The 8,167-nt window shown below is 36.3% G+C and overlaps 1 protein-coding gene and 1 long non-coding RNA gene across 2 annotated transcripts in view; one reads left to right on the top strand and one right to left on the bottom strand.

Annotated features, from left to right (window-relative positions):
• Positions 1-8,167, top strand: part of THBS4 (thrombospondin 4) — a 1,064,342-nt gene that overhangs the window by 684,534 nt on the left and 371,641 nt on the right. The window lies entirely within an intron of this gene.
• LOC100540410 lies at positions 4,053-5,658 on the bottom strand. The gene is made up of 3 exons (XR_796190.3): positions 5,499-5,658; positions 4,413-4,614; positions 4,053-4,214 (listed from the first exon to the last, which is right to left on the bottom strand). It is a non-coding gene; the product is annotated as an uncharacterized LOC100540410 (long non-coding RNA).

The raw sequence follows: 8,167 nt of genomic DNA, 5'->3' as shown, positions 1-8,167 counted from the left end.
CTGTCTTGTGCAAAAATGAACGTCTAATCATCCTGCAGAAGGAACCACATACATTTTCAAAAAAATAAATTCTTACATGCACACTCCAGCATTTTCACACAACTGACTCTTTTTAACTTTTATTCAAATTAAAATTTCAACACACTCAGTGGTGCCCACTGAATCAATAGATGTGCATTTTCAGAAAGCAACAGCATACTTCTTTTTGCAGTCTTAAGCACAGTGCTCACCTATCAATATCAATAACCAATTTGTTTCTATAAATGATGCATAAAGCAGAAAAGTCTGACAGGTTTGCATACACTTACGTATGAATATGAATTAACACACATTAATCTGTAAACAATTCTTACAATACCAAATATTTCAGTTTTACCAAATACATTCAACTTGGTATCGAGAAGTATAAGGTATGTCTTACTGTCAAAATCTAATGCAAGAAATCAGCAATGCTAGGGCTGACATTATCAATGCATTTTGCTCTTTGCTACACCAGTTATGAAGCCTGACTTCCATTCGCTTAGAAGGGGAGCCCTCTGCTGGGTGAGAAGCCAATGCACAGCAGCAGGTACAAAGTTCTCCCAGGGGATGTTCTCCCATGTTCTGCATAGCCGACAGCCTAGCAAAACCTGTGACATTATGATGAAAAGTCCAGACAAGGGACAGAATTCATACATTCCCCATTGTGCCCTCAGACTCTACAGACAGAACTGAGCTGAACCTGACCAGCATAGTTCAGGGCAGCTTTGAGACAGATTTCCAATATAAAAAAAAAAGAGAGGAGCCTCTATAACCTCTCCTGCATTGATTACCATCTGCTAATCTTGCTGATCTTTTGTACAGCTAAAAGCAAAGTGCCTGCACCTTGGTGATACTGCCAGGATTCTCACTGAATCCCCAGCAGTTAGGTGTAAGGCGCTCTCATTATCTCACTTCTTCTTAACTGTGGCCTCATGAAATAGTAAAACCCACTTCTCCATGCTTATTTTACAACAGTAAAAGGGGACAGGCGGTCTCAAGGTGGCTGCCACATGGCAGCTCCGTCCAACCCCTGCCCACAGTGCCACCATTGGCTATGTCCCTTTCTGTCCCCTCTTCCTCCTTCCCCTTCACTTCCCTGCCCTAGGATACACCTTCCCCTCACACACCCATAGCCACTCTACACTCTTCCACTTCAGAAGGACCCTGACTGCTCCACATTCTCCTCGCAAACCTACTCCTTACCTCTCATTGCCCTTTGTCAAACAGAGGGTTGCTTGTCATGTCAGCAACGCTTCTGTGTCTTCATATACTACAAACATAGGCATAAGATGTATTCTAGGTTCACTGTTTTAACTTTGCAGAGGGCTAAACATTACTGTAACAACAATAGCAAAATACACTTTGCTGCAGTTACAGGGAAATTCAGACCATACTTATTGTTTAATAAAAAATAATAATAATCCAATAATTGCCTAGCAGGAACGCTTGTTTTTGTGCTACGCTGTGCAGGCATCACTTTTGCTACAGGATGCCCAATATATGATAGCATTCCAAATAGTATGCTTTCTAATGTGCTGAAGCTAGAACCACAATTAGTGGGTGAAGTGGTATGAAAAAGACCAACAGTTCTGTGAAGGTCTCCTCCCTACTCCGATCAGTCATCTCCAGGCCAAGATTTTCTGTATCTATTCACTGCCTAAGATACAACTAGAATTTCATGCACAATTCATTTTAGATGGAATGTTTTCATCCATGCTTTAGCATAACAGAAAGAAAAAAGAAAGGGGAATGCTAATCCTTCAGCCTGTGAAAAAGAAACAGGCAGCACTGGCTTACTTGTAATTGCTTAATTGTCATTACGCTATTTTCAACAAGTAAGATTCTTTCTGTTTAAAACTTCTGAAATTTTAAAATTCTATTATAGATGGTCATTTTTTGAACGCTTATGTGACAAATAAATTCTCTTTGCTAAAGGTCTTCCTTTATTACAATGCCTCTAAACATTTTTATGGAAATTCAAGCCACTGCAATCATTATCTTGAAGTTCACAATTTGGAAAAATGCATCTTACAGAGTTCTGTGAGAACAATAAAAACACAGCACTGCAAACAATCAGGTCACCAAAAGATTTTGGTGCTGAGCACAGACTTGTGTTCTAATCCTGGAGACTCATTTAGCATTCAGTAAAGATTCAACTTTCAGAACTTATTCAAGTGCTTTATAAGAGCAGAGTAGCTAACCACAGATTGCAAAGTTCGAAAATTTGTACCTAAGCTTTTTTTCAGCATATTAATAGGTGTGCAAATGTTCTACTGAAAATATTCCATTGTTCAGGATGAACTGTCACGCACAAAGAAAAGGAGGTCTATTTTTGTCCTGTGAGAAATCCCAAAAGGATCCTCAAAATAAACAACTGCACTACAAAACATTAATTAACCCAAAAGCAATATTAAAAACAAGTATTTGTTTTTAATGACTAATGCTTAATTATTAATATAGCATCAAACTCTAAATCTGATGAATACAGCCATATTTCTTCAAGCGCTCTAATGTTACTCTCAGGATGACTGTTTCCTCAACAGTAGTTCTAACACTAATACCTTTCACTTTTGTATGATCCTCATATGAAGCAACTAAGGACTATATGCAACTAAGTGATCTCTTCAGTGCAACTTCAGTAACTCTCACTTTGCAACTTAAGAAACAAAACTGACAATCCCACACATCATTGTCTCAAGCCACGTAAACGGATATATCCTAAAGTATCTGCAAACACAATTTCAAAAACTGCTATTATCAAACTCTGTCAAACACAGAGGATTCAATAATGCATTTTCCTTCTTAATACTTTAAAGTTGTAGCAAAGAAAAGTAAGTTATTTGCAGATTTTTAATAAGGAAATACAAGCAGTCATTAAAGTTTGAACTCTATGGTTTTAATGAAACATTAGGAACAGAAATGCAGAATGGTTCTGGAAATGCTTGTTAAACTATTTTGAGGAAAGCGAAGAAAACAAACCAAGGAACTATAAATTACCCGAAAATACATTTACACTAGCTGCTAGGGAAATGTTCCAAATTAATAGAGCTGGGAAGGTTGGAAAAACCTTCCAATCAAAGCAGTAGGAACAAAAACGTTTCCTTTAGACATTTTTAAATTAATCATTTATTGAAGGACGGGATTACAGAATGTGCATATGTGTAATACTAGCAATAGGGTAGTTTTTGCTTCTCTTTTTCTGCTGATGTGTTCCAGCTCTTTGAAACTTGAAGCAGCCCTACAAATCCAACTGTCATAAACACTACCTTGAACTGTGAATAGAGGTGGGAGAGCTATATCATGCCCAATGTTCTATTCACTGTGATCCTATCCTTTGCTCAGATACTGTTAATAAGCTGTAAAAGGAATTACTTCAGTCTAACACATACAGTGTCCCTATGTTAATAATTTCTTTGTACACAGTACGCAATTCTGCCTTGCTTCTACCAAGTATTTGATTTCAAAAGAGGGATTTCTGTATAAATGAGAAAGGTTTTTTAGTTTATTGACTAAATTAGATGCTAACTCACAGCACCAAAACAATTATCATCTAATTTTCTTGAATGTGTTTTTAATATTCTCTGCAGTTTATTGATAAATGAATCTTTTAAGTCTCTGGATTAAAATATATATACATATATATATATACACACACACACATATATATATATACATATATATATATGTATAACATATAGGGAAAACCTTGACTTCTTCAGATGATCTCTGAGCTACTGCAGTTCTAAGAAAGTTTTAGAACTATTAAACAAAATCTCCAGAATTTACTCTTCCCACCTCCACTGCATGATACACATTTTATTGGTTTACACATCTTAAAATTACAAAATTAATGTTCTCTCATTGATGAAAAAGGAATGAAAATCGTAAGGCTGTAAAAACTATGGATACTAGGCTGATTTAATGAAAAAGATAATTTCTTATAAAACAGATGTTACACATCACTATGAAAAATATAAATAACTTAGTTCTGTAACTATGCATTTTACATTCTTTGAACATAAAGAAAAGCAACAAACATTTATTGTCCTTAAGTTGAATTTTACTATTAAAAAATGATACTACATAGCTTTAAATATTAGAAATAACTTTTACCTGGTACAGGCTGTCTCTCATTCCATTCACTTGTAATTAAAGTCTCTAGAATCTTTATGTGGTGTTCAGTATTATCAGAGCTGTAGGAGATGGATTAGACAGTAAGAAACAGGAAAAATACAAACGTTTTACCCTAGTATTATTCCAAAGAATTGGAAAAATTTACCAGAATACTCTCCCCACTGGAAGTCAGGTCACAAAATGAATTCATTACAATTACTTTTGTATACAGTTAACCCAAGTTATGGTACCGAATATAACAAAGATGTCCTACATACCTTGCTATCTGGTATTTAAAAAGGAGAGGGCTGAAAATTTCAGCTAGAGACCTTGCATTCAAGAGATTTTTGCTGGAGGCTTGACAAAGTCTGAGGAAATGTTTGAGCAAATACTGGAGCGTGAGCCAGTATTGGTGAGGTATATTTGGAGATCTAATGAGTTTCTTCAGCAACTGTGCGTATTCTTCTGAGCTCTGCACATCTGCAAGTAAACAGATAAAATGACCTCGATATCAGCATGTGAATATTCAGCGAATAAAATGTAAAAATATGTCCCTCCTTTGGAAGCATCAATTTTGCAAAAGAATAATAAAAATTCAGTCCTTCATTAATGCTGCAAGATTTGTTTCTTCTTTGAAAAAGAAGTGAAATGCTTGAGGAAAAGTAAAGAACAAGTATTCAGAAGTCAAATGGAAACAGATATGCATTTTGGTAAAAACCACAATGTGTTCAGAGCGTACTGGTAGAAGTCTGTCTTGTGTTTAGCGTCACACATGATTGGGTAATTCTGAGATGCACTAGATAAGCCTCACAGGTGCCGTTCTAACTTTGAAGGTTACCAGTAACAATATCCTGTCCTGAGACATACAACAGAGTACTTTGCTGATGAGCTGAAAGCCTGTAAGCTGTTTGTTTGAAATCGGCACCGTAGATGATGAATCTTACATGCATGTATTTGTCACTTCATAATCTTAATTCCAACATACTGCAGAACACCACGACCTCTAATACGTTTACTTTGTCAGCACTGATAAAAAGTTAAAAATTAGCTTTCTGCACACAGATAAGTCCTTGATTCCTCCCCCCAGTTTTTCTATAGTCATTCTACCTACTAAAATGCAAAGAATTACATTACCCCATGTATTTTCTATTATGTTTACCTAAACACATAAGTAAATAATGCAGATCTAGATCTGAACTGAAACAGCTCCCATCAAAAACAGGAAAAGTGTCAATTTTTTTCTGAGATACTGCCAAGTTGTGCAGAATTTTCCTTGTTCTATGGGTTACGTACCGGATCACCGAGAACTCAAAATCCTAAAAAAAGCTTTTTGTTTGACCTTTGAAATAATCTGGTATTCATACCTTGAGCAACAGAAATTACATCACTGTAAACAGTTGCTGGAATTATGGGATTTGGCAGATCTAGGAGATACCTCTTGAGAGCATCTGATAAAGTGTGTACATCAAAAGTTTCTAAATCCAATGAAGAGGCATCTGGAAGGAAAGAACAACATAGTTCTAAGACATTAGCAATTAGAAGAAAAATGTAGACTTATGATATTACCCCCTCATAACAAGCCAGAACTGCTAATTAATATCTGGTTTATAACTAAGAACTCAAAAGAAATAATCAATCTAAAACATCAAAACACATTGTTAAGACTTGAATATATAGTGCTCGATGCTGTGCCCAGGCCTTTCACATCTAATGAAACAAATAGCTTCCACTGCTGTGCGGCCTTCAGTCATACACACTGCTAGGCTGAACTCATGATAATAATTTGCTTTATGCTGGTAATGTTATGGAATATCAGAATATTTTTAACAGATCTTTGTCTTACCTATAAATATTTTGTGTAAGAAGTAAGTATTAATCAAGGCTTTATCCAAATGCAGGCTCTCTACTGACAGCTAGTGCTATTATGACTAATTAACAACTTGGAGCTCCATGTCTGTAAATATTTATGTGAGTAAGTGCAAACAAATACACATGTGCAGAACTAGGTGCTGAATGTTTTGTCTAGCAGTTGGGATTTATCTTGTAAAACCTGGTATCCTTCCAGTATTATGATTCAAACTAAGGTCTGAGAGTACCACTATTTCTTAGTGCTGGAGCAAGGGATATCAGCAGCAAAATTAAAAATAGGAAAACATAGAAATAGTGCAAGCAAGTTTGATTTTCCTCTTAAAACATGAAAGTCTGGTGCAGTATAGTCCCAAAAATTTACGGAAAGACACATCTGGGACAAGAATCTAGAGATACCAGTGCTGAACAACTTTTTAGGCTAGTCAAGTCTCCTCTAAACCAACTCAAGAAAATACTTAGCCAGCTTGAAAGAAATTCTACTGGGATGTAGAGAACTCAGCTATATGGTGTGCCTACACACTCTGTGAAAAAAGTCAAAAGACATTAGTGAGACACCCAGTGTTCTTTCTCATTCTTCCTGTTTTCCCCAAAGGAAAGCTTGCAGCAGAGTTTAATCCCAAAGAATCCTTTCAAGAAAATAATGAAAAAACTTGCAGTGTGGCTATGAATTCTACAAAAGCAAGTAAGCATCGAGAAATCTAACCAACTACAAATTCATAATAGTTTTCAACAGTTCTGTTTCTCCCAGAATGTTTATTCCATAGTTTAAGTCCTGGTTCTCTCAGCGTTGACCCATTCCTATACATGAATGTGTGAGTAAGAGTTAACTTGAGCTACTCTGCAGCTTTTTGAGCATAAAGTCATTAACAAACCTTAACTATTCTGTCTACTGAGCTGGCCAGCTGCAAGACAGCTTTGATTTTGGAGCTAAACAGCATTGTGTTGAAACTAACAGGCAGTTATCCAAATTAAAATGCAAAGTACTTTAGCCATAAGCAGAACAGCACATTAATGCTCTTCACAGCTTTGTGAATAAAGCTGACTTGCACACTGTTAAATCAAGACAGTAGGCAGCAAAGATCCAATCTCTCTGTATCCATGAGTCTGCACACCCACCACAATGGACCTGTCCTGGAAGACCCTAATAATACCTTAATGAAAACAGAGTAAGAGACTCCGTTACTAACAAGTAAAGTTCTGATTTCCTTTCCTCAAACCTAATTACATTTTAAAAAAGAACAAATGTAAACCACAAGTTCTTGATCTTAAGAGGTAAACAAATCTTTCATAAAAGTATACACCAGTTTAAAGACTTAACATGGGATTTCAATAAATTAAGATCTGCACTCATATTGTGCTGTAAAAATGTGGATTTATACGGACTGAAATATAATTACAATGCTAAAAATAGGGCGTAGGCTGTTAGCACCACATGCGTATATTCTCTCTCTGCTTTCATGCATGTACCTCCTCTCTCCCACCAGAGTCAACAGAGGAGCAGATGCTCTTTTGATCTGAAGGAACAGTCAACTCATAGCATCACTTCTTGTTTATTTTGCTAATACTTGATATTACTAAAAATGAAGAGAGGAGTATGAGTTCCTTGCTTAGTTCATTTGGCACCACAGCATGTAATCAGTTTCATTTTCTACCTCTAGTATTTTTGTGCCTCTTCATGCAAGAAGCAAGCTATGCTGCACACCAGTTTGCAAAAGCATAGTAAAGCACTGCTGCTACAATAGCTCCTCATCTCTCATAGTGCAGCTAACTTTTGCCACACCTATACATTCTGGCATAAGGTATAAAAACCGTAATACCAAAAGAGAAGGAAGCACATGTCAGAGAAGTTGAATGTGTATGTGGTATTAGCGGTGTAACTGCATCTTCAATGCCCAAAACCTGAGAACCCAAACTTTTGCAGCAACATTGGTTCAAATTGTTTCTTTCTCTTCCATCATCATCTCTGTACCAGACAGGGAACATTCAGCTATTGCTTCTCATGCCACAAATATATATGCACAGAACTGTATGTAAACAATTGGCCATTTGTTTACAAAATATTAACCAATAGCGCAGCGCTATAGGAATGATGCATCTTTCCCTTGCTTCAACAAGAAGAAAACCATACACAAAACCTCCCTTTCCTTTTTATTTTTTTCCCCCA

Source organism: Meleagris gallopavo, chromosome Z (genome assembly GCF_000146605.3).
Source record: "Meleagris gallopavo isolate NT-WF06-2002-E0010 breed Aviagen turkey brand Nicholas breeding stock chromosome Z, Turkey_5.1, whole genome shotgun sequence".
In the NCBI taxonomy this organism is placed as follows: Eukaryota; Metazoa; Chordata; class Aves; order Galliformes; family Phasianidae; genus Meleagris; species Meleagris gallopavo.
The sequence above is the reverse complement of the archived record's forward strand: the minus strand, read 5'-3'. Positions and strand labels throughout refer to the sequence as shown.